The sequence below is a fragment of the Sus scrofa genome, chromosome 4 (genome assembly GCF_054392235.1).
Source record: "Sus scrofa isolate SSC_HxYL_T2T_F1_AM1 chromosome 4, Sscrofa_HxYL_maternal_Yorkshire_Landrace_v2.0, whole genome shotgun sequence".
NCBI lineage: Eukaryota > Metazoa > Chordata > Mammalia > Artiodactyla > Suidae > Sus > Sus scrofa.
The window spans coordinates 25,423,125-25,449,827 of NC_139386.1; the positions used below are offsets into that span (position 1 = coordinate 25,423,125).

General features: G+C 34.2%; 1 protein-coding gene and 1 long non-coding RNA gene across 6 annotated transcripts in view; both read left to right on the forward strand.

Annotated features, from left to right (window-relative positions):
- Window positions 1-26,703, forward strand: part of CSMD3 (CUB and Sushi multiple domains 3) — a 1,221,352-nt gene that overhangs the window by 682,929 nt on the left and 511,720 nt on the right. The window lies entirely within an intron of this gene.
- LOC146403728 (uncharacterized) lies at window positions 19,402-23,174 on the forward strand. The gene is made up of 2 exons (XR_014842987.1): window positions 19,402-20,114; window positions 20,399-23,174. It is a non-coding gene; the product is annotated as an uncharacterized LOC146403728 (long non-coding RNA).

Sequence of the window (26,703 nt, forward strand, 5' to 3'; positions counted from 1 at the left end):
GAAATCAAGGAAGGTGAGGACTGAAAATTGACCAGTGGTGTGACAGAATCAGTGACTTGACAGAGTCTAATTGGAATGACCATGAGTGCTTTGGAAAAAGAGGAATTAGAGGCAATAAATCCAGACAGCTCTGTGGAAAGATAATATCTGGAGGGAAATGTGGCACAAAAGGAGGTTTTTGATTGCTTGTTTTGTTTTCACATGGGAGATAGTCAGCAAATTCTCATGCTGTTGTGAATAGTCTTGTACAGTGCTACTCAAAATACTACTCCATAAACTATGTGTGAGAAGTCCACCAAAAGATATTTTGTGCCAGAATGTAAATTAATGAACTGCTTTTTTCATTGACAGAAACTCACTATGAAGGAAAACAAAAAATTAAACAGTACGGTTAAGGACATAATTGTTTTATATTCTGGAAAAAAATACCTATTTTGTGGCAGATTAGCAACCACATTTTATGGGCTTTAGTTTAGTAGCACCAAAGTAATAGGAGAGAGAAAAATGTTGAAGCAATAATTAAATGAGACAGGTATAGAAAATGGTAGCAGCTCCCTGCTATTGCCAACCCAAGGAACTGACTGCGCTGTTAGTTTCATCAAACTCTGTCCATACCCAGGGTCAGTGTGCCATTTGTTGCCTGCCAGAATTCTGACTGATGTATTCATCAAACCTTATTAATGCCTTCTGGGTGCCAAATAAATAGGTAGGTAGATGGATGGATGGATAGATAGATACATTGTAAATCATTTTAAGTTTTGGTCCAAAGAAAGGACATAAATAAACAATGTCAAATTCCTTTGCAAAACACTACGTTCTCACTCCTGGCTGCACATTAAAATCACCTGAGGCACTTTAATAATATATCCCTTCTCTGGAGACAGAATCTGATTTTATTCATCTAAAGTGGATCCAAAGATTAGCATTCTTAAGTTTCTCTAGGGGATTCTAATGTACAGCTAGGCTTAGGAACTATTCTAATATGGATTGAGAAATATAAAAGCCTTTCTCAGTGAGCTCCAAGAAATAGCAATCTTGCAGAGGAAAAAGGCCTTGTAAATAAATGGTTTAGTTCTATCGATATTATACAAGAAGGTCATTCACGAAAATAATTTAAGTTGGTAGTATTTATAAAATTATGGATCAGTATATAAATAGATAATCATATGCAAATTATTTAGACACCTATACAATTTGGCATTATTGAAAATCATAATAATCATAGTAGCCATACTTACAATGCAATTACTAGGTACGAATCATAAGTCTAGTGCTTTACTTATAGGAATTCTAATTTAAACTCCATACAATCCTAATGATGCATGTATTGTTACTACCCCATTTTTATAGATGAGGAAACTGAGGCACAGAAGAGTTAAGTAACTTGTATATGGCCACATAAATATTTTTTGTTTTTTCCTACTGCGATATGAATTTCTGCCATCAAAATTAACCACTTTCCCTCTGCAAGTAACCCAATGTCAAATTGTAATATTACCATTTCATATACTTTGTAGTCTTTTACTGAAAAGTCTTATAAACTTAATTTTTCTTTACTATCCCCTTCCATTCTTTGTTCATATACAGCTTCATAATTTCTGATTTTCTCCAAAATTCATTCTGCACATTTTTAATCTCCTTACTCTATTTTTACTTCAGGAATTCCCAAGTTTTCTGTAGCAGGCAGATTATCAAAGATCACTCTACCATTTATTGTACATTCCTGTGAGATAGGACCTGGTTAATTGTCTGTTACTCCTAACTTCCCTTAGTCTTTACAAAAGGCTTGAGAGTCAAGGCATTATTTACGTTTTGCAGTTGTTTTAAAGGTTCACTATCTTGCCCAAGGTCACAAATCTAATAAGTGATTGAGCTGGGATTTAAACCCCCCAGTTCTAATTCCAGAGTTCTTAACGACTGCAGTTTGCTGTACCATTAGAAAGACTAATCTCCCATGTTAGAACATAAGTTCTGTCTCTCTACTACTGCTTGTACTTTTGCACTAAATTGTCCCCTGGCCAGAGCAAAGTGGCCAATTATCAAAGGGAATCAGCCTTTCTACCCCTGGGGCTGTGAAGAACAGTGAAAATGCTTTCTCATGGCTTTGCTTTTACCATTTACTGTCTACTGTGTTATAGTTACATCGCTAGTAAAGGTACTGATTTTTTTTAAAAGTGTCAGCATAGCCCACATTAGTAAATTTTCTCAGGTATGAGTTGCTGAGAGATATCTCTGTTTATAGCATCAAACTGTCAATATTTTATAGATATAAATATTTTTCATCATCAAGATAACTTGGAGTTCCTTTTGTGGCGCAGTGGAAATGAATCTGACCAGGAAGCATGAGTTTGCGGGTTCGATTCCTGGCCTCGCTCAGTGGGTTAAGGATCCAGCGTTGCCATGAGCTGTGGTGTAGGTTGCAGACATGGCTCGGATCTGGCATTGCTGTGGCTCTGGTGTAGGCCGGCAGCTATAGCTCCAATTAGATCCCCTAGCCTGGGAACCTCCATATGCCACAGGTGCAGCCCTAAAAAGATAAAACAAACAAACAAACAAAAAACCCCACTAAATTCAAATTCTTAAAGATATAAAAAGAAAGAAATGCATAGGAAAGCATAAAAAAGAAGCTGATTTCTTATCCTGGATTTAGAGAGGGGCCTCTGTTCTGTTTCAAGTGTTATGTTTCATCTGTCTTTATAACTTACAACCAAATACATATATCCTCTTCTTCTGGAAAATGTAATTGCCATTAACTTCCCCAGTATGGAGTAACGTGAATTAGACTCAAGTCAGGCAGAGTAAATTTTTCTATGTTGCATTTTTCACAGCGTGTAAATTTTTTCTCGCAAAGTAACTGTGTCCCTGATGCCTTTCCCCCTAGTGGAGAGTAGACAGAAATGAGAATTCTTCTCCAGCACAATCAATGATCCTATAGAAATATTTTCATCATAAAAAATAAAAAATAAAAAAATAAATTCAGTAAAGGTAATACCAAAGGAAATGAGAGCACTATGGGGTGGGCTAGCTAACAGCCATTAAAGAAAATACTTTGGAGAAGAGTCTGTGATCCAAATCACTCAGTTTTACAAGCAACAGAGATGCTTCACTAGTTTCCTTCAGAAACTATCAGCTAGTAGTGCTTGTTGAAGCTTGTAATTGTTCCTGAATTTTAATGAGTATTTGAAAAAGATATCCAGTATGTCTGTCTGATTAGAAATAAAGGAAAATAGATAGGTCCAGACCACAGAAAGGAGTTGGCATAAATTAACAAAGGTTTCCCAATGGGAAATTAAAATAGAAATTTGGATACAAAGTGCATGGGGAAAAAAGCCAGTAATAAGTACTTAGCCATAGTAAGCCATTTGAAAATGCCATTGAGTGAAGAATGAAGATAAAATAGTGAGGAGACAGAATGTACACATGCACTAGAAGTTAGGTTGAGCAACCACAGCCTGATGCTCATATGGAAAGCTAGGACTACAATCTCCTTCTGCACACTGGACTGCAATGGCTCACTTTTCACTTGTGTAAGAAAAAGTGTGCCCTAACTCAGAGACTTGATTTAAAAAATCAGTTTCATACATTGAAGCACTTCATCATTGTATTCGCTTTAGTGTCATTCTAAACCCCTTACTTTTTCTTAGTCCCAGCATCTAGTGATTCCCCCTGCCAGCTGCTCTCAGGGGGCAGCTGCTACCTCTCAGATCCATCCCTTTGTTAGTAGTCCTTCAGCCAGTGTCTCATGACCTCACCATTTCTTGCTTGGGCATTTAAACATCTTTATATTTACTCTGAGCAGCCTTCATCCTATTTTTACTGGCGAGCACTGCTTCTCCTTCATCCTATTTACTGGCGAGCATTTATCTCTTCAGTAAAATCCACTATCTTTATCAAGGTATGAAAGGTTCTCTATGGTTAGACCTTATGACACTACTTGACACTTTTCCTTAATTCTCCCATTACCTATCATTCACTAAATGCACCAATAATGTATTGTTTCTTGAACAAGTTATTTTCAATTTCCTCTGTTTATTTTATCTTTTAGTCCTGGAATGTCTTTCCCTCACGTATTATTCAGAACCTTCTGCTATCCTTTTTATCCAGCCACATTTGCTTCCATCAGTCTGAACTATTCTGCATGAATTTGTTTTCTAATGTCTTTTGTAAAAGTATTGTGATTTTCAAACTTACTAATGCAAATAGTAAATATTTAAAATTGGTTGTTTTGGAGTTCCCGTCGTGGCGCAGTGGTTAACGAATCTGACTAGGAACCATGAGGTTGCGGGTTCGATCCCTGCCCTTGCTCAGTGGGTTAACGATCCAGCGTTGCCGTGAGCTGTGGTGTAGGTTGCAGACGCGGCTCGGATCCCGCGTTGCTGTGGCTCTGGCGTAGGCCGGTGGCTACAGCTCCGATTCAGCCCCTAGCCTGGGAACCTCCATATGCCTCGGGAGCGGCCCAAGAAATAGCAACAATAACAACAACAACAACAACAAAAAAGACAAAAGACAGAAAAAAAAAAAAAAAGAAAAAGAAAAAAAAATAAATAAAATTGGTTGTTTTGAACATACAGAATATTAACAAAAATATTCAAGATGGTAACAGTATGGGCTTTCCTCCTAATAACTAAAAAGTAATTAACTTGACTGTATTCTACAAATTGTTTTTCATCAGTCTTTTGCTATTTTTTTATTTACAGTTGTTACACTTTAACAATTCATGGTTTTAAGAAGAATAACCATTGTGCAATGGTGTACAACAAAAAATCGTTTCACCTCATTTTAATACCTCAGATAGTGATTATACATATAATGTATAGAATGTCATAGTGTAGATTCAGAAGCAAAGGCAGTGCTAATGTGCTTATCACATTTTATCTGTTCAAAGAACAATGCATATAGAGAGACTAAATTATATAGATTCACTTCTAACAAAAGATTTCATAAATCTCTTATTTATAGCTACTTAACCATTACTTCATAGGAAAAATAGCAAATGAGGTTTTTGAACAAATAAAAAAGTTTTGCACATTTAGTATCCAAATTTACCATTAAACATAAATAAGAAAAGTTGAAAATTTAAATAAATATTTGAAATATGCTTCGCTTACTTTAAAGGAAGATAAAATTAGGCTAAATTACTTTTAACAAAAGTGTAAGCTCATGAATTTTTAGAAAAAAAGTAACTTGTCTTGATCAAGAAACTTACTTTTTGAAACATTTTTTTTTTCTTTTTTGCCTTGTTCTAAATTTCATGTTTTTATTAAACCTTCAAAGAATTGTGTATTGGTTTTATATAAAATCATGAATAGGAAATTTAAAAATTGTTTATGGAGTCCCTATTGTGGTACAGCAGTAATGAACCTAACTGGTATCCATGAGGATGTGGGTTTGATCCCTGGCCCCACTCAGTGGGTTAAGGATCTGGCATTGCCTTGAGCTGTGGTGTAGGTTGCAGACGAGGCTTGGCTGCTGTGTTGCTGTGTGCTGTGGCATAGGCCAGCAGCTGCAGCTCTGATTCCACCCCTATCCTAGGAACTTCCATATGCCACAGGTGCACCCACTAAAAACCAAAAAATAAACATTTTTTTAAGAAAAATTTTTGCTTATAAGTGAAGATATTTTCTCTGTGTTCATTCAACGAATCTTTAAACTCTTTCTTAGCAAGCAAATATAGCAATGGAAGCCATGGATGCATTTCTAAAAGACATTTTTTCCCATTAAAATCCCCAATACTTAATTCATTTCAGCAGCATAGAACTTGCTGAAATGTCACTTGCTTTACATCTGTTGAAAGTGGTTCTTTTTAAAAGCCATATAGAAAATTAAGGTATTATTAATAAATTCTTTCTCAAGGTAGAAAAAGTTTAAACCTTTAATGAAATTCAGTATTTTCAGCTGGCTTCAAATGAGAAGGAAAAAAGTTAATTGGAATTTTCTAAATATAGGGCCACTAGCCAGAAAAAATAATTAATAATAATTTCATGTGTGGGGGAAAATCAGAAAAGCATCTATGCTTCATAATCCTGCCCAGAAGCCAAAGTATACTACTATAATACTTTGAAATTAATAGAGATGCCTCACTAAACAGGATTATTCTCTGTACCCCAAATTATGTGCCTGTTCATTTGAAAACAAAGTTCAACAAATAATATAAAAATTGAATTTAATACCACACATTTCCATTTTATTTTAAATCAGAATAATTAATATATAATAGACGTAGTTTTTCCAGACTAAAAATAGAAGTAGAAATCCTTATTTTCCTCTCAAATGAATTATTTTAGCATCTGGATCCAAAGAATTCTTACAGATAACACATTATTATTTGCATAAAATTCCCATGCTATTAAATGTCAAATAAACTTTATGGTATTGATAAAATATATTGTGGGGACAAAAAACCGACTAAAGTTTACTGCTGATTTTGTTAAATAGATATTTTTCCTATAATATATATTCTTCACCTTTTTCTTGAGCTTAATATCAAATTGTTAATATTTTCAACATGTTGTACCACAAATCTTTAAGCTCAGCATGTCCCAAATAAATTATTTACATTTTAATAAAACCGTATTTTCAAATTTTCCCTCCTCTGATGATGACTCACTATCTACTCTGTCACCTACCCTAGAAACTTCAGAATCATTTTGTGCTCCTCCTCCCATCCATTCTTTTTCTCAATTATGTGTTGAAATGATCCCTTCTCTTAGAAAGAAGGATATATCCTTACTTCAACTATTTATTTTTTCTTTCTTTTTTTTTTTTTTTTTTGCTTGATTCATTTTTTTGCTTGATTTTTTTGACCAGTCTTCTAACTGGTCTCTGTATCCCTAATATATACTTTATTCACTCAAATTTATCTTTATAAAGCATAAAGTTGATCATCTAATATCCCGCTTCACTAATACAAACCAACCAACTAGTTAACAAAAACAAAAACAAACACACCAAAAAAATACTTTGATAAATCTGTGGATCACATTGTGAAATCAATTTAGGAAATTAATTTCAAATAGTATATAATAAAGTATAAACTTCTTGAATGCCATGTTGAAACTTTTATAATTTGCCTACTATTTACTTCCAGTTTGCTTACAAAACAAAATGGAAAACAACAGTGAATCTGGCTATTTAATTAAATGAAAGTCAAATTAAGAGCTCTGCTGAATGTTTACATTCTAAGTGCAAGTAGTTAAATGCACTGACATTTCACCTTTGAGGCCCTTAGCACATTTAGCATAGTACCATGCTCTGAGCAGCTGTTTGGTAATATTATGTGTTTGAATTGAACCATCTGGTCCAGTATCTTTTATTTATGTGTGAAAATACAAATACTTCAAAGAGTAAAATAATTTACCCAAAGTAGATAAGAAAAAAAGAACTAGAATTCAAGACTCTTTAAGCACAGTGATATATCTGCTGCCTTCTTCTAATAATTAAAGAGATTATGCAGATCATTTTTTTAATAGCAAGAAATTCACTTAATAAAGTAGTTCTTAGTTGAAAAAAGTGTGTATGATTAAAGACACAAGAATGCCATCTGGTGGTAACTTATGCAGAACAGCTGTATTTAAATGACCTCTACTGCTAATGGAAGGTAAACCAGGTGGCTGGGGTTGATAACTTTTCAAGCATAAGATTATATTAAAGGAGAATAATTATAAATACACTATTATTCACATAGTTCACTTTGTGAACTAAAACATTCATCCTTTAGATATTTGGCTGAATATTTTCACTGACAATGCAATGGAGCCAATCTCATTGATTGTAACTTCCAAGTGTGGTACATACCTACACACATGCATGGGACATGATGTATTAATATCGTAGTACTTGTATACAAATGATAAAGAATTCTGAAGGCATGTTCAAAAATGTTTCACCAATAGAAATGTATAGGCAAAAATATTTCTATATTATGGTGTAAATATGAGAACTAAACACAGAAGAAGAAAAAAACTTTTGGTAAGTATTTTTAACAATTTCTTAAATAGCTTTGATGCAAAAATTATAGGAACCAGAATTTTGGCAGATATCATTATCTTAATTTATATTTGGCTATGAGGAGAAAAAGGTAAAATTCATCATGAAAAATACTTCTAGATTTTTACCTCTGGTATAGATCTCAGTAGTTTATTTGGAGCCAAAGTGTTCAATTCTCAAGTCAGGTAGTGAAAGAAAAGAGTTGAAAAGAATAAATTAACTATGTAATATGAAAATATATATTTATATTTATAAATACTTATATGTTTATGTTTTGTAACATATTTATATCAGAATTAAGAATTGCAGTGTGTTTCATGCCAAACTAGAATCAATTTATTGACAAATTCCATTGATGATTGTTGTAGGTGATTGAAGCATTTCTATTCAGCAGCATATTTAATGAGAAATAAATGAAACTATCACATGGTCCTACCAATAAGTAAATGTCGAGTTGGCTCCATGTTAGTAAATAAATTAGAAAAATTGACAAGGCAATTTGAAGGTGCCCCATGGTAAACTGAAACAGAAATTGCATCTGCTTCCTTAAAAAAAGATATGGGTCACTTCTTAATCAGCCCTCTGCTTTTTTCTTATGGAAATTACCTTGTAAAGACCATTTGCAGAGGGCACAGCTCTGGGGAGAAATTAATTTGAATAATCACATCTTCACAAAGGAGAATATTGTTCAGCACTGAGGTTTTAAGAAGAAGAGATTTTTCCAATACCAGATACTGTTATAAGGCTTTTGAGGACTTGTAAGACTTTTAAACCAAGCCGGAACACTTTTAAATTAGGATTCTCAGGGGTCCACTGAGACATTCCCTTAAAAGAGGAACACTGGTCTGGCTATTCCTGCTTAAGTTGGAGATTAATGCTGGATATTTGGGAGGAAATATGATGAAAATAATGTAACTGCACTTTAAATTACAAATTGCTTTTAAAACTCATTAAAGTTCAAGAAGAAATGCAACAATAAATTATATTTTTTTAATTTATACAATACTTGTTTGGCCCCAAAACAATTAGTATGCACTGCTAATTTAATGTGCCTCAATTTTAGCTGTTTTTAAAGTCTTTTGTGTTAATGAATGATTAGCATTTATATGTAATAGCTTTTAATAGAAGTTATGGACCAAGCCTTTTAGTTATCAATAATTCAACATTTAGTACTAAGGATAAAAAAAAGAAAAGAAAAGAAAAACTGGCACGTTTCATTTTTTCCAACAAATAACTGAAATTAAGTATTTGACTAAGATTATCTTAGTTTACTCTAACAGAGGGTAGACAGCCGTTCTAGCCCCAAGCTCTGACTGCTCTTGAAGACTAAAAGACAGACTTATGTATTCATCTACTTCTGCTAAATAAAAAGTTTTACTCCTGACAGCTTTCACTTATTTTATTTATTTATTTATTTATTTATTTATTTATTTATTTATTTATTTATTTTTAGGGCCATACCTGAGGTACATAGAATTTCCAAAGCTAGGAGTCGAATCAGAGCTATAGCTGCCAGCCTACACCACAGCCACAGCAAAGCCAGATCTGAGCCATGTCTCTGAACTACACCATGCATCTTGCTCAGGGCAACACCAGGTCCTTAACCCACTGAATGAGACCAGGGATCAAACCTGCAACCTCATGGATACTAGTTGGGTTCATTACCCCTGAGCCACAACAGGAACTCCCCTGAAAGCTTTCACTTAGAATTTGCATATTATATTGGTTGTTATTTGTGGCCATATCATAGTCTCAATTTTTTTTTTAAAACAAAATTAATGATAGAATAGTGTCCTGTGCCAGGGGTGAGAGGTATTTATGGGACAGCTTGAGTGCAGTGGCTAAGAGTTTAGGATTGGAATCAAATGATCCGGTTTGGATTTGGATCCCAATACTTACCTGCAGTGTGACCTTCCCAAGTTACTTTGCCTAGATTTCCTGATATGTAATACATGGTAAATAGTAGGATCTCATAGTGCCATTGAAAGGAACACATTGAAAGTACCTACGAAAGTGCCTGACACATACAACACTAAATAAATAATAGCTATTTTCACAATAACTATTATTACGACAAGACACAGTTTTGTTCAAAAATAGGATTTCTTTCAGTCAAAAATTTGTTCTAGGAAAAGTAAAGTGAATAGCATAAATATTATTAAGAGCAAATACCACATTTTAGGATGAGTTTGAAAATTGAACTTATAGTTTTCAAACTGCATAGCATAAGGGACTGTATATTAATAAAATACAGAATGGATATACTATCATTACATTTTATCACCATAGGCAATTGTTATTCAGCAGTTACTCTCTAAACATTCCCAACAAAGATCTAATCATCTAGTAGGAACCAAATAGAATTTGTAATATTAGCTCTACATATTTCAAGGCTATGTAAGTTTTATGAATTTCCCCTAGGAGTTTATCATTCTAAGATCTGAGTTTTGATCCTAGTAGAAAATTTTCCTGTCATGTGATAACTTTCCAATAAAGATATCACTGACCCTTCGGTAGTGCACAGCTTCATGTAGGATAGGTCCTCAAAGAGAGGTGATATTTGTACCATTTAATGTAATAGGCAAAGCCTTCCATACCTCACAGCTCATTGCTTCATTGATTCAGTCCTCCTTCCTAAATATCAGAACCAAACAGGAATTTTGTTCAATTCCTTCATCTGTGTATTTAGGCTTTTATCTCTAACTTCCTTAGGCAAATATATCCACAAGATACATAGAGAGATAGATAAGTAACAAAAACCATTTCATTTGTACTTTTTTTTTTTTCTTTTCAGGGCTGCACCCACAGCATATGGAGGTTCCCAGGTCCATTCGGAGCTGTAGCTGCCAGCCTACACCACAGCCACAGCAACACCAGATCTGAGCCTCATCTGTGACCTACACCACAGCTCATGGCAACACCACGTCTTTAACCCACTAAGCAAGGGCAGGGATCAAACCTGCAACCTCATGGTTCCTAGTCTGATTCATTTCCGCTGTGCCACAACAGGAACTCCACCATTTGTACTTGAAGTAGCAATAATTTCTTGTTCTCTGATAATCTCATCAAGTAAAACTTTTTTTCTTAAACTTTAATGGAAAAATGATAAGCAAAAAAGTCATTGAAACACTCTAATAAAAAAAAAAACCTTCCATAGACTGGTATGATTCATTATTCATTGTGTGTGAATGTACTAAAAATTGCTACAATTTCAAAGTTTAAATAAAGTAAAATAAGTTGATGTGGGGGTCAAAATATAAGCTGCTTCCAAAATATAAAATAAAAAATTGAATTAATAACCTCAATGCACCCTTTCCACAATTCAAAAAAAAAAAAAAAACAACTGAATTTTGCATTCCGATGTAGCATGTGTACAACTCAGAACATGATGCCAGGGGAATTATGTTATTAACTGATTGTTTTCTTAGAAAAGCAAATGGTCAGATAAATTATATTCTTGGGAATTTTTCTTAGTCCTCCCATTTCTTCCATGAAGAATTAAAACAGAATTACTGAAAGGGCTCCCATCAAGTCACTGAATGGAGAAATGTCTCCCTTTCCATATCATCAGTGAAATTTTGCTATTCCAGATTTACTCGTTAGGTTAACAATTTAATCTTTAAAATACTGCCATTAGAAACATCTGAAGACAGTTTTAAATCACCATCGGTTTTAGTGGGGTGCCAGAGAAGGGAAGCACCACAGTTGGTCCAGATCCCTATTGAGAGCCAGTTCTTACAAATCCGATGAGTTGTTTTATGCATTGATTATATACTAGGAACAAGTGATCAATATGTTATACAGATATCCCTGATTTTTCAAGTTTTCTTTATGCCACTTTGTTTTCATGAAAGATCTAAATTAGCACCTCTTTTCACTAACCAAAACAAATCTGAAGAGAATTTTCACTGTTACAAAAAAAATAGAAAGGTGAAAATAATGCGAAGCATTTGTTTTGTAGCGAGCTATTTGAGAGGCAGAGGCATTGTGCACCCAGGGCAGGGGTAATGGCACTGCCAAGCTCCTTTCCTAGGAACTTCACCCAGCATATCAGCATCAAGATGCTATAGCTTTGAACTGTGTCTGTGAGTATCTGTGCTTTATATCAATTATTTTGTGCATCCATTAGGAAGTTGTCCTAAAGTAATGGCTTCTTCATTTTATTCTTTACAGTTTACAAAAGGTTTCATAGGAATGCTCTATTTTCAGATAGCAGAGGAAACCTGTACCCTTCTTATCACGTAGCCAGAATTACAGTCCTGGAAACTGAGGGTTGAAAGTAGAAGTGAGACAAAAACAAACAAACAAACAAAAAAAACTGGGAGTTTCCATCGTGGCTCAGTGGTTAACGAATCCGACTAGGAACTATGAGGTTGCAGGTTCAATCCCTGGCCTCACTCATTGGGTTAAAGATCTGACGTTGCCATGAGCTGTGGTGTAGGTTACAGACGTGGCGGCTCGGATTGTGCGTTGCTGTGGCTCTGGTGTAGGCTGTGGCTACAGCTCCAATTGGACCCCTAGCCTGGGAACCTTCATATGCTGCGAGTGTGGCCCTAGAAAAGGCAAAAAGACAAAAAAAAAAAAAAGGAAAAAGGAAAAAGAAAGCAGAAGTGGCATCCCTCACTATTACACCTAATAAATAACTGACAAAATATTTGTTTCTAATCTCCACAACTAGTTGAAGTCTTACTTCCTAAGGGAACAAAGGAAGTCCACTAGGGAATGCAACAATTCCTTTTTTCTTGTAGCTGAGATAGTCCCTTTACTTCATTGAGCTTCTAGAACTAGTCCATCACAGGCAAATAAAAATTTACTCTATTGGTTGTGGTGAATGATCCTGACTATACACAGTAAATATAGTGGCTCATGTACATTGAAATCAAGAGGTATGTATAGAAGCTAGTAGATTTTGCAAGCTGCCAATGAATACTTCTGTTTCTGTGTGCAGAAATAAACTAATGAAAAATTGCAATAGGTATCAACAGGTTCATAAATGGCCAAGATATTTTAGGAATGAAGATTTGGATCATATCATCATGACCGGTGGAACTTGTGACCGAGGGCAAAATATGAAATGCTTGGAGAAGAAAGAAATTATAGACACCAAAAATGGTTCTGTGACCAATTGAAGGAAAAAACAAAAACAAAAACAAAAACAGGATAGCTATCGGTATTCCTTGCTTTGCTATATATTGTGTTTGCCCTTATACCATCTGTATGTACAAATGCCAATTTTTGTTCTTCCTTCTATTTCTCTGCAATTTAATATGAGGATTTTTGGTGGTGGTTAGCCTTCTCATATAGACTGTTAAGTTGTAGGATGTCAAGAGGCATTATGACTAAGCTAGGTTATAGGAATTAACAGTAATTGTTGAAATGTGCATCTCTCCTTTGAAGGAGTAAACATGTCTTCATCTATACAAAGGCAGATTCCCCTGTTCAGTATTGATTTCTCCAATGGGAGGCACTCACATGGGATTTTTAAGACGAAAAAGAAATAGAGGTTATACTTCCTGGTTCAGGGTCTTAATCAAATGGCAGATACATAGTTTTGCCAGTTTCACTTCCTTCTCCCTGCAAATTCTCTGCTTTGAAGTTACATACAGCTGAGATTATCAGCAGCAATTTTCCAAGCTTCTTGCACTTTCTGATGTCCTGAATTCTAGAAGCTGCTTCTCAGTCTTGACTATCATTTTCCAAGCTTTTCTCTGGCTTTATAAATTTTTAATGTCCTGTATTAATTCTTCTTGGCTAAATAAAAGGCAGATTTTTCTTTTCTGGTTAGAACCCTGTCTAATACAGTAATTAGCATATTTTCTCCTAACAAACACTTGAAATTCCTGCTCTGAGGAAAGTGAAAATTATTTTCTCAGCATAATTCATATCCCTAAAATTTCAGCTTCTCCCCATCTTTTGGATAAAATTGCAGATTTGTATATTTTGAAAGGAGAGCTAAAGTGACTTTTATTTCCACTAATATAATAGCTATCACCACGAGAGACAAGTAGAGTTGATTACATCGTGATTTAGACCTCTGTTCGGCAATTTCTTCTTTTTGAATTGGATCCCTCAACCACTTTGTTCTGTGAGGGTCCTGAGTGAAAAAAGAATCCTCAGTGCTCATATAATTTGTCAAATACCAGTATATATACTTTCCATTGCTCTGGCTTACTTTCCAATAGCCTTCTATCAAGTTTGCTTTGCTTTCTTCATGTGCACCTTGCATTATTCACCAAAATGTTCTCAGCCTTTCTCCAGCCACACAGACCCATCCTTCTTCTCAAAACTACTTTAGTCTTTCAAGATAAATTTTGGCCATTAATATTCACTTTTTTTCCATCATAGAAACCAGAGGCATTTGCATTTCAGTCAATTAAAAACTATATGTTTTGTGGGCACACAGAAAGTTGGAGTAGTGGGTGTAACTCTGAAGCTCATTGTCCTTTAAAACTCCTTATATATTGGGAGCGAAAAAAAATTTGCTGTTATTATGTAAAGTTGACGAAAGTGTAAAGTGTGTACAGGCGATGTCTATAATAACTCCTAACAGCAGTTTAATGGCTCTGCTCCCATTCTATATAAATCCTCTCTAATACTTCCTTCATGTTCTCTCTACTAACAGGTCATCTATAAAATCATTCAAACCATGTTAGACATTAGGAAGAAGTCCTGGTGAATAGAGGTTCTTGAGCTGTTTCTGCACACCACTTTTTTCACATGTTTATAATGAGGCCCTTTTTTTCCTCACTTTAATTCAGTTTTATTTAGCAGTGTTGCCTAAGTATCAACCATGGCTCTGGAATACTTTGATAGTCATCCTTTCTAGAAATAGTAAGAAAGATACATTCCTCCCATAAAATGTATTATTTTAGATTTTACTTATTTTTTCTTTATATAAAAATGAAATTGTTTTAGTTATAACAGAAGTACGTACTTTTTATTGAATTATAGTTGATTTACAATGTCATGATAGTTTTAGGTGTATAGCAAAATGATTCACTTTTATAGATTCCTTTACTTTATTACAAAATATTGAGTATAGTTCCCTGTGCTATCTAATAGGTTCTTTATGGTTATCTATTTTATATATGGGACTGTATATACGTTAATCCCAACCTCCTAATTTATCCATACACCACTTTCCCCTTTGGTAGCCATAAATTTGCTTTTTTTATGTCTGTGGATGTATTTCTGTTTTGCAAATAAGTTCATTTGTATCTCTCTCCTTATTTTATTTTATTTTTTTTTAGATTCCAGGTATAAGTGAAATCATATGATATTTGTCTTTGTCTGATTTACTTAGAATGACAGTCTCTAGGTCCAGCCTTATTGCTACAAATGGAATTATTTCATTGTTTTTATGGCTGAAAAATACTCATCATGCATTCTTTATCCATTCATCTGTCAATGGACATTAAGGTTGCTTCCATATCTTGACTATTGTAAATAGTGCTGCTATTAACACTGGAGTGCATTCATCCTTCAGTTTAGAGTTTTCTCCAGGTATGTGCCCAAAAGTGGGATTGCTGGATCATATGGTAACTCTATTTTTATCCTTTTACGGATCTTTCAGACTGTTCTCCATAACAACTTTACCAATTTACTTTCCTGCCCATAATGTAGGAAGGTTCCTTTTCTTCCACACCCTTTCCAGAATTTATCATCTGTAGATTTTTGGATAATTTTATAATTATTTTTGAATAATTTTAATTATGAAAGAAATACATGCTTTTGTATTAAAATAAAATATTTTTACACATTTTATTTTATACATGTAATTGATATTCATAGAGCATTCCATTTGAAAGCATCAGAATATGCATCCTTTCTTTTTTTTTTTTTTTTTGTCTTTTTTTCCTTTTCTAGGGCCACTCCCACAGCATATGGAGGTTCCCAGGCTAGGGGTCTGATCAGAACTGTTGCTGCCGGCCTACACCAGAGCCACCAGCAACATGGGATCTGAGCCGAGTCTGCAACCTACACCACAGCTCAAGGCAATGTCAGATTCTTAACCCACTGAGCGAGGCCAGGGATCGAACCCACAACCTCATGGTTCCTAGTCGGATTCGTTAACCACTGAGCCATGACAGGAACTCCTAAAATATGCACTTTCCATGGAATCTTCTTCAGACTAGATCATGTGCTGGGCCACAAAGCAATCCTCATAAATTTAAGAAAATTGAAATCACATCAATCATCTTTTTCAGCAACAACTTCATGAGATTAGAAATAACTACAAGAAAGGAAAAATAAAACTGCAAAAAACACAAACCTCTGGAGGCTAAACCGTATTCTACTAAACAATCAGTGGATCAGATAAGAAATCACAAAATACCTAGAGACAAATCAAAACATGACAATCCAAAACCTATGGGATGCAGCAAAAATGGTTCTAACAGAGAAGTTTACAGAGATACAATCTTACCTTAGGAAGCAAGAAAAATATCAAATAAACAACCTAACTTTATACTTGAAGCAACTGAATAAAGAAAGATAAACAAAACCCAAAGTTAATAGAAGGAAAGAAATCATGAAGATGAGAGCAGAAATAAAGAGACTAAAAAAGACTACAAAAGTTCAATGAAACTAAAAGCTGTTCCTTTGAAAAGAAAAACAAAATTGATAAACCTTTAGCCAGACTCATCAAGAAAAAAAGGGAGAGTGGCAAAATCCATAAAATCAGAAAAGAAAAAGAAGTTACAATCAATACCACAGAAATACAGGTCATAAGAGACTGCTATAAACAACCATACACTGATAAAATGGACAACCTAGAAGAAATGGACAAATTCTTAGAAGGGTATAATCTTCTAAAACTGAACCAGGAAGAAATACAAACAGAACAATTACCAGAACTGAAATTGAATGACTAATTAAAAGTCTCCCTAAAACAAAGCCCAGGACCAGATATTCATATTACCTTCTATTTTGTATTAAAATTAATGTTTTTTTAATCTGTTTTTTTATTTGCAATAAATTTATGCTGAATCAACCTCAAAGAAGATGTACATATTATACCCCTCCTCTTTAACCAGTGTTATGTTTATACTGTGCTTTAGTTTGGATGGCATGGTAATATTTATTTATATTCATTTTTATTTTTTTATTCCTCTTGTAAAGATTGATAGAAGAGGGAGTTCCCATCGTGACTCAGTGGTTAACAAATCCGACTAGGAACCATGAGGTTGCAGGTTCGATCCCTGGCCTTGCTCAGTGGGTTAAGGATCCTGCATTGCCTTAAGCTGTGGTGAAGGTCGCAGACCAGGCTCAGATCTCTCGTTGCTGTGGCTCTGGCGTAGGCCGGCAGCAGCAGTTCTGATCGGACCCCTAGGCTAGGGACCTCCATATGCCATGGAAGCAGCCCTAGAAAAGGCAAAAAGATTTAAAAAAAAAAAAAAAAAGATTGATAGTAGAAACGGATATGCGCATAAATTCACAATTTCTGACATATATTTAACTCTGTTCTGGTTGCTATTTATTGGAGTGTATTTATGTTATTTTAATCTGAAAACTAGAAGAAAAAGGATATTTTTTGCTTAAAATATAATAAAACCATTCATTTTAAACATTTTGCTAACAGCTGCATGATAAATAAGTCATGACTCATCAGAAGCCCATCTAGAATGTAGTATTTTGTTTTAATAGTAAGCCTGCTATATTTCATTAATAAAATATTTTACACTAATCAGTTAATTTATTATTTTCCTAAAGACTAACTGTAAAATTCTAGGTTTTTTCCAAGCAAACTACTGTTTCAAAAGAATTTTTCAATTTCTTTTTAGTAAAAAGAGTGAGAAGTTGTAGTCCACCCAAGTTCTGTTGATAATTCAGATGTCATTCATTAGAAATTATGTTCAACAAGGGCTGGGAATTTATCTTGCAGCATAACAGTGTCTACCATAATAGGTAGTAAATAAGTATTCACTGAAGGAATAGTTTCTGGGAAAACTCAATACTCTGCATCTTAATTTTCCTTTGTTTAAAAATGGAGAAATGAATGGGGATATCCATTATTAACATTCAAGATCTTGCTTAATAAAATTATAAAAAATAGTATAAGAAGTTCTTGGAATTGAAAACTGAGAAATAAAATTTTAGAATTCTACTTGTAGATAATTTAATACCAATGAAAATGAACTTATCTCTGCATTCAGCTTCTATTCATCTTTTCAGTTGGAAGTTAGGTACACACTTGTAAAATGGTATGTATTTAATAAATCACAAATTAAAATATTATCTGACTACAAATGCTACACATTTTTTCATTTTGTATAATGTCCTGAAATATAATATCATCCAGGAAAATAGGATTTATGTTGTTCTTCATTCTTCATATTATGATCTAATGATGTTATATTTGGTGAAAATATCACTGCTGATATGTATTTGTCTCTCCTGAATTATAAAAAGCACATTTAATTCCTCAGGCTAGAGATTTTATTCTTTAAACTTTTCACTGTGCCTCTGGCCATACTTAGAATTTAGATTGCAATAGAATATTCAATCTTTTATTAATAGCATTCAGCCTATTGAGTATTTAATTATTTCCCTAATATTGTAAACAATTGGAAATATTTTCCTTCTAACGAGACAACATTCTTTTTCTATTATCCTACGAAGCTAAAGTGTTTTATTTTAATTGCAATATTTACTATTAACAAAGAAGATTGAACATGTTTTGGTGCTTAATTCCTATTTATTTGTAAAATGTTACTACACAGAACAGAACATGGAGTGACATATGTTGCAGACATTAAAAGAGCCAGTGTAGCCAAGAGCAGTAGTATTCCTTATGAGCATAGTCTATGTAGTCAAGCTGCACATCCTAATTCTATTTTTTTATCATTTATTTATATATATATATATTTTTTTTTTCTACTGTACAGCATGGTGACCCAGTTATACATGCATGTATACATTCTGTTTTCTCACATTAAGTGTTCCATCATAAGTGAGTAGACAGAGTTGCCAGTGCTACACAGCAGGATCCCATTGCTAATCCATCCCAAAGGCAACATTCTGCATCTATTTACCCCAAGCTCCCGGTCCCTTCCACTCCCTCCTCTTCTCCCTTGGCAACCACAGATCTATTCTCCAAGTATATGATTTTCTTTTCTTTGGAAAGATTCGTTTGTGCCATATATTAGATTCCAGATATCAGTGATATCATATGGTATTTGTCTTTCTCTTTCTGACTTACTTCACTCAGGATGAGAGTCTCTAGTTCCATCCATGTTGCTGCAAATGGCATTATTTTGTTCTTTTTTATGGCCCAGTAGTAATCCATTGTGTGTAATACCACATCTTCCTATCAATAATCACCTTAAATGTCAATGGACTGAATGCTCCAATCAAAAGACACAGATTGGCAGATTGGATAAAAAAGCAAAAACCTTCAATCTGCTGCCTACAAGAGACCCACCTTAAGGCAAAGGACACTTAGAGATTGAAAGTGAGGGGATGGGAAAAGATGTTTCATGCCAGTGGACTAGACAGGAAATCAGGAGTTGCAATACTCCTATCAGACAAAATAGACTTTAAAACGAAGGCCATAGAGAAAGCCTCATTCTTGAGTCACTCCTATTAGCTTTGTGATCCTGGGAAAGATCAATATAAACATCATTTTTTTTCAGATTTAAGACATATTTAAGGGTAAATATAATATTTATTTCATAGGGTTATAAAAGTTAATAGATATAAAATACATAGCATCATTCTTGAGAAAAAATAAGTATCATTTATCTTTTATTGTAATATATTATTGATTGATACATGTATAATCAATATGACTATTCTCAAGAGCACTACTTTTACTAGTATTATAGAAAAATGTTTTTAAAAACTGTAAAACTCACTTGTGGATTTAGTTGTTTATTATAGACTTCAATGATAACTTGAGAATGGAGGCTAAAATACTAAAACAAGAAATTTTGGAAGGTAGGAGAAAAAGATGATTAAATTTTGAGGCAACAGATTTAAGAAAATTTAAAAAGAATACATGCATACAAATTATAAGCCTGGAGGAGAAAATATTAAAATTAGGCCAACTAATAACCCTACAATGACCTCTAAGTGTTCAAGTAGAAGGAAGAGTCATGGTGTCTCATTTTAAATCAAAAGCTAGAGGAGTTCCCGTCGTGGCGCAGTGGTTAACGAATCCGACTAGGAACCATGAGGTTGCGGGTTCGGTCCCTGCCCTTGCTCAGTGGGTTGGCGATCCGGCGTTGCCGTGAGCTGTGGTGTAGGTTGCAGACGCGGCTCGGATCCTGCGTTGCTGTGGCTCTGGCGTAGGCCGGTGGCTACAGCTCCGATTGGACCCCTGGCCTGGGAACCTCCATATGCCGCGGGAGCGGCCCAAGAAATAGCAAAAAGACAAAAAAAAAAAAAAAAAAAAAAATAAATCAAAAGCTAGAAATCACCAAGCTTACTGAGAAGGCACATTGGGAGCCGAGAGGGGCCAAAAGTTAGGCCTCTTGCAACAGTTAGCAAGTTGTGGATGTAAAGGAAAGTTTCTTGTGCAAAAATGCTTGAAGTGCTAATTAAAAGTGCTACTCCGTTGAACACCCGAATGATGAGAAAGGGAAACAGCCTTACTGCCGAATATGGGAAAGTTTTTGTGCTCTGGATAGAAATTCAAACCAATCACAACATTCTTTTAAGCCCCAGCCTAATCCAGAGGAGGACCCTAACTTTCTTCAAGTCAGTGAAGGCTAAGAGAGGTGAAGAAGCTGCAGAAGAAAAGTCCAAAGCTTACAGAGGTGGTTCATGAGATTTAAGGAAAGAAGCCATCTCTATAACATGGAAGTGCAAGGTGAAGCAGCAGGTGCTGGTGGAAAGCTGCATCAAGTTATCCAGAAGATCTAGTAAAGATAATTAATGAAGGTGGCTACACTAAAACAGATTTTCAGTATAGACAAAACAGCCTAATATTGAAAGAAGATGCCATTTACTACTTTCATAGTTAGAGAGAAGTCAGTGCCTGGTTTCAAAGCTTCAAAGGACAGGCTGATTGCTCTTGTTAGAGGTAAATGCAGCTAGTGACTGGAAGCCAATGCTGATTTAACATTCTGAAAATCCTGGGACTCTTAAGAATTATGTTAAATCTGCTCTTCCTATGCTCTATAGATGGAACAACAAAGCCTGGAAATAGCACAGCTGTTTACAACATAGTTTGATGAATATTCCCAGTCCATTGTTAAGACCTACTTCTCAGGATGAATTTTTTTTAAATTTCCTTTAAAAATATCACTGTGCATTTGCAATGTACCTGGTCACCCGAGAGCTCTGATGGAGATATACAAGATTAATGTTATTTTCATGACTGCTAACACAACATCCATTCTACAGTGTATGGATCAAGGAATAATTTCAAGTTTCAAGTCTTATTCTTCTAAGAAATATATTTCATAATGCTATAGCTGCCATAGATAGTGATTCATCTGATGAAAGTAAATTGAAAACTTTCCGGAAAGGATTCACCATTCTAGTTGCCATTAAGAACATTTGTGATTCATCGGAAGAACAAAATTCCAACAGTAACAAAAGTTTGGAAGAAATTTATTCCGACTCTCATAGATGACATTGAGGAGCTCAAAACTTTGGTGGAGGAAGTCACTGCAGATGCAGTGAAAATAGCAAGCAAATTAGTTTTTTAGAAGAGGAGCCTGAAGATGGGACTGAATTGCTATGATTTCATGATTAATGAATGAAGAAAGGCTTTCTTGAGATGGAAGCTACTCCCGGTGAAGAGGTTGTGAAGATTATTGAAATGACAGTAAAGGATTTAGAATATTACATAAACTTAACTGATGTTGGCAACAGGGTTTGAGAGGATTGACACCAATTTGAAAATCCTGTGGGCAAAATTCTGTCAAACAGCATCATATACTACAGAAAAGATATTGATGAAATGAAGGGTAAATCAATGCAGCAAACTTTATCATTGCCTTATTTTAAAAAATTACCAGAGCCACCCCAGCCTTCACCAACTACCACCCTGATCTGTCAGCAGCCATCAACATCAAGGCAAGGCCCTCCACCAGCAAAAAGATTATGGTTAGCATTTTTTAGCAATATAATTATTTTAATTAAAATATATACATTTTTTAGACATTATGATGTTGCATACTTAATAGATTATAGTATAGTGTAAACATAATTTTTATATGAACTGGGAAGCTAAAAAATATATATGTGACTCTCTTTATTGTGTTATTTGCTTTATTGTGGTGGTCTGGAATGGAACCCACATTATCTCTGAGGTATGCCTATAAAAAGGTTGGAAGAGAGCTGGCTGGATATGGTTCTCCAAGAGTGAGTGCTAGAATACTACATGGGTAGCTGCTAACTCTACCACAATAAAGAGCATAGGAAATTAAACAGAATCCTCTGAAACTTCTAATATCAAAGACATACCACCATAACTAAAGCAAGTGAGGAGAAAGCCAAGTGTAGGAAGCTATGTCATTGAAATTGCTTTTTTAATACCCATGGAGCTCATTGGTGATTGCTGTAATAATGTTAGGAGGTGGGGGAGGGAATTCACATCTTTACAGCCTTTACTTGTCAGCAGAAAATAATCACTCAGAAGCATCAGAGGATTGATATTTTGATATTTTCTTTCTGTTATATATCTTGCAATACGTCTAATTAGTATAATCTAATTAGCATATTGAATTATAGCTGCAAGGGAACCTGGTAAATACAGTTTCTACCTTTCTGGATCCTACTGCAGAGAAAAAGTAAATTAGAAATTTGTGGGAATAAACACTGAAAGCCAATTGACCATATCACCATACATTGATTTGTTTTCTCTAGGAAAAGCAAAATGATTATTAACAAAAAAGATATGCAAACTTTACCTTTCTTATTTTCCTTTTGTGATTTAGGAGCTAAACATGTTCTTCAAAGTCATATCAAGGCATTTTAAACATCTTTTGGAGTATTTGTTGAGACTCACTGGGTTATGAACCCAACTTATACCCATGAGGATCAGGTTAGATTCCTGACCTCACTCAGAGGGTTAAAGATCCGGTGTTGCCTTGAGCTGTGGTGTAGGTAAAAACATGGCTTGGATCCTACACTGCTATGGCTGTGGTGCAGGCCAGCAGCTACAGCTCCGATTTGACCCTAGTCTTGGGAACTTTTATGTGCCGCAGGTGCAACCCTAAAAAGCAAAGAAGTAAAAAGTAATAAATAAGTAAATAATCCATCTGAAATATCTGTCATAAAATAAATGCCCTACATTATCTAGAGGAATTTTTTATTGTTTTAATTAGTGTATTTCCTAAGGACTATGAAGTTTGTCAGTTTATAAAAATGTATATATGCACAATGGAAAGCTACTCAGCCATAAAAAGAACAAAATGCCATTTGCAGCAACATGGATGGAACTAGAGATTCTCATACTGAGTGAAGTAAGTCAGAAAGAGAAAGACAAATACCATATGATATCATTTATATCTGGAATCTGATATACAGCACAAATGAACCTTTCCACAGAAAAGAAAATCATAGACTTTGAGAATAGACTTGTGGTTGCCGACGGGGAAGGAGTGGGGCGGATTGGAGCTTGAGGTTAATAGATGCAGACTATTGCCTTTGGAATGGATTAGCATAGAGACCCTGCTGTATAGCACTGGGAACTATGTCTAGTCACTTATGATGGAGCCTGATAATGGGAGAAAAAAAAATGTATACATGTATGTGTAACTGGGTCACCATGCTGTACAGTAGGAAAAAAATTGTATTGGGGAAATAACAACTTAAAAAACGGCAAAAAAAAAAAATGAAAACAGAAAACTTGGAACTGACATTAGTGAATTTTTATTTAGATATCTATACAGATTCATTTTATAATAACTTAATTAATTATTCTTTTGCTTTTTTACTTACAAGGTTGTGATGATTTCTGATGTACAACAAAGTGATTCAATTATACATATATACATATCCATTCTCTTTCAGATTCTTTTCCCATACAGATTATCACAAAATACTGGGAAGAGTTCTCTGTGCTGTATAGCAGGTCCCCAATGGCCAATCATTCCACATTCCTCAGTGTGAATATACCAATCCCAAACTCCCAGTCTGTCTCTCCCCGCCTCAGCCTGTCCTCTTTGGTAACCATAAGCTTTTCAAAGTCTGTGAGTCTGTTTCTGTTCATTTGTATCATTTTTTTTAAGATTCCATATGTAAGTTAAATTATATGGGGTTTGTATTTCACTGTCTAATTTCACTTAGTATGATAATCTCTAGCACCATCCATGTTGTCGCAGTGGCTTTATTTCATTCTTTTTTTATGGATCAGTAGTATTCCATTGTCTATATGTAGTACATCTTTATTCAATTTAATATTTAAGAAATGTTTATTAGAATGAAAGCAGTATGTTAAAGTTCTTATTTACCAAGCATTCCTAAGTATCCATGATGATTTTGAAAAAAAAAATATAGCCAACTGCGATAAATTATGCAGTATAAAAAAGTCTAAATCAGTATTATACAAATCTTACCTTTTATGAAGAAGACCATGCATAAAATATATTGTTGTATATTATTGTTATAATTTGGAATGTATAGCATAATGCTGAGAATTTTTTTTCTCCTTTAAATAGACACAAGCATACTAACAAACTAAGCCAATTTACAATTTATCAATTTGTTCCAGGTATGTTTTGCCATAGCTGATCAGGCTCAGTTCTACAATGGCTGGGCTCACTTTCACTCCAACCGCTATATGTACCCATCCTCCTTTTGACCCCTGACATGCCCCATTTCAGAGATGCATTTCTAAATCAGAGATGCGTCCAGGGCATTTCCCTGCTCGAAAACCTTGAACAGCTTCAAAGTAGCGTGCCCAGGATATATCCAAGCTCTTCAGTGTCACTACCTGAAGATTTTCTCTAATCAGACCAACCTGCACTGTACCTTACCCTTGTGTTTCTGTCCTTGTCTTTGTGATGCTGTCTGCACTGGGAAAGCTATCTTTATTCTACTTAGTCCAACTACTCTTCACCCTTTAAATCACCCAGTTCTATGAGGTTTCATCTCAACATCTATACCCATAGTCATCCCTTCATTTTGTTTAGTAATTAAAAATAAGTAATCGACTAAATAAGTAATATCGAATAATGGAAAATATAATTCCTTTACTAAGGACAGTTCTCATTTCTATTTTAATTCTCCATTTGAAATTATGATTTACTGTCAGTTTTTATAATTATAATAATCAATTAAGATAGGTATTTTAAATTTGTGAATATATTTACTGAAAGATACTGTATTTTAGTAACAAGAAACTGTCTTCCTGTGTTCTTCACTTAAAGAAACAAGTTAAAAGTTAGAAATATAAGTTACTTAGCTAGAATTGTACTGTTATTTATGCATTAATATATTACATCCAGAAATGACTTGAGAATTATGTATTGAATGTAAAGCATTAGTTTTCAAGGACTGATGATATTCATAAGCTTCCTAATAATTTAGAAGTTCTTAGATTCTCTTACATTTGTCCTTCCTTCTCCCTGTATCCCTTGTTTCCTTCTTCCCTCTCTTCTGCCTTTTCTTTCATCTTAAAAAAAAAAAGTTCTTTGATTCAGTCAATGATATTCCTTCAACAATGATCTTTCAACATAATAGAGGCAGAGCTCTCTGTAGTGTGGACAAATTGCTGCTGTGTGTTCAACATGCTGAAATTTCTAAAAGTATATCTGAAACAAAAATTTTAAATGCTCATTTCATTTTAGTTTTCTTCTTTTAGATGAAAATCTTTTCATAAAGATTAAGTTTAGTCTGCTATATATAATAACATTGCCTAATAGACCATGCCATAGATTTGAAGTTCTCTTCAGGAAATTATTTTACATAGTAGTTATATTTACTTGCTCATATGTCTATTTATCTTATCTTGTTTAATCATTTGTTTGTAATAAAATATCCTGACACATGGGGAAGGCTATTGTTTTACTTGGCATATTCTAGGAGATATGCAAAATTGGCCCAAGTACTTATCACAGTGATTTTATTTGTATAATACAAGCATTTTGATGAAAAAGCATATGGTAAAGACAATTTATCTTGCCTTTTAAAGAAAGGCATTTTTAAAAGTCCAGCGTACATTTTAAATTTTAAATGAAATTTTGTAAAGTTCACAATTTTATAGTTTTCTACAAATCAAAATGAAACCACATGATATATGAAAAAAGAGAATTGTTAATTTCAACTCCTTTTCCTTTCCCTTTTCTCTACCTAATCACCCTTCAAGGTGTCTTCTCTTGAATCTTATAAATTTTCTAAAAATGTAAGCGTATTAATCACTTTGTTTTCAAAAAAGACAAAGATCAATTGCAGAATTTTGGATGGTATATTTCTTTAGTGCTTCTAAATTATAAGTAATAAGTAGTTAATTTTTACTATCAGACAATAAATGCAAAAATGCCTTCCCTATGACTTGGAATATAGAAAATATGAATAAATGATCACTGCATAGATGCACAGTCTTCCAAAATACTGTATGTGTGAAGTGAGTTATCATTAAGAGCTTTTTATTTTCCAATTTAATTTCATTTGAATTTGAATTTTAAATTTACTAACAACAAATTATTCATATGGATAGGCTTGTCAATGATAATTGCAATAATGGTTTATTCGTATGGCATAACAAAAAGCATTCTGGCACTACTATTTACAGGTTTGGTAACACTGATAACTTTGCTTTCT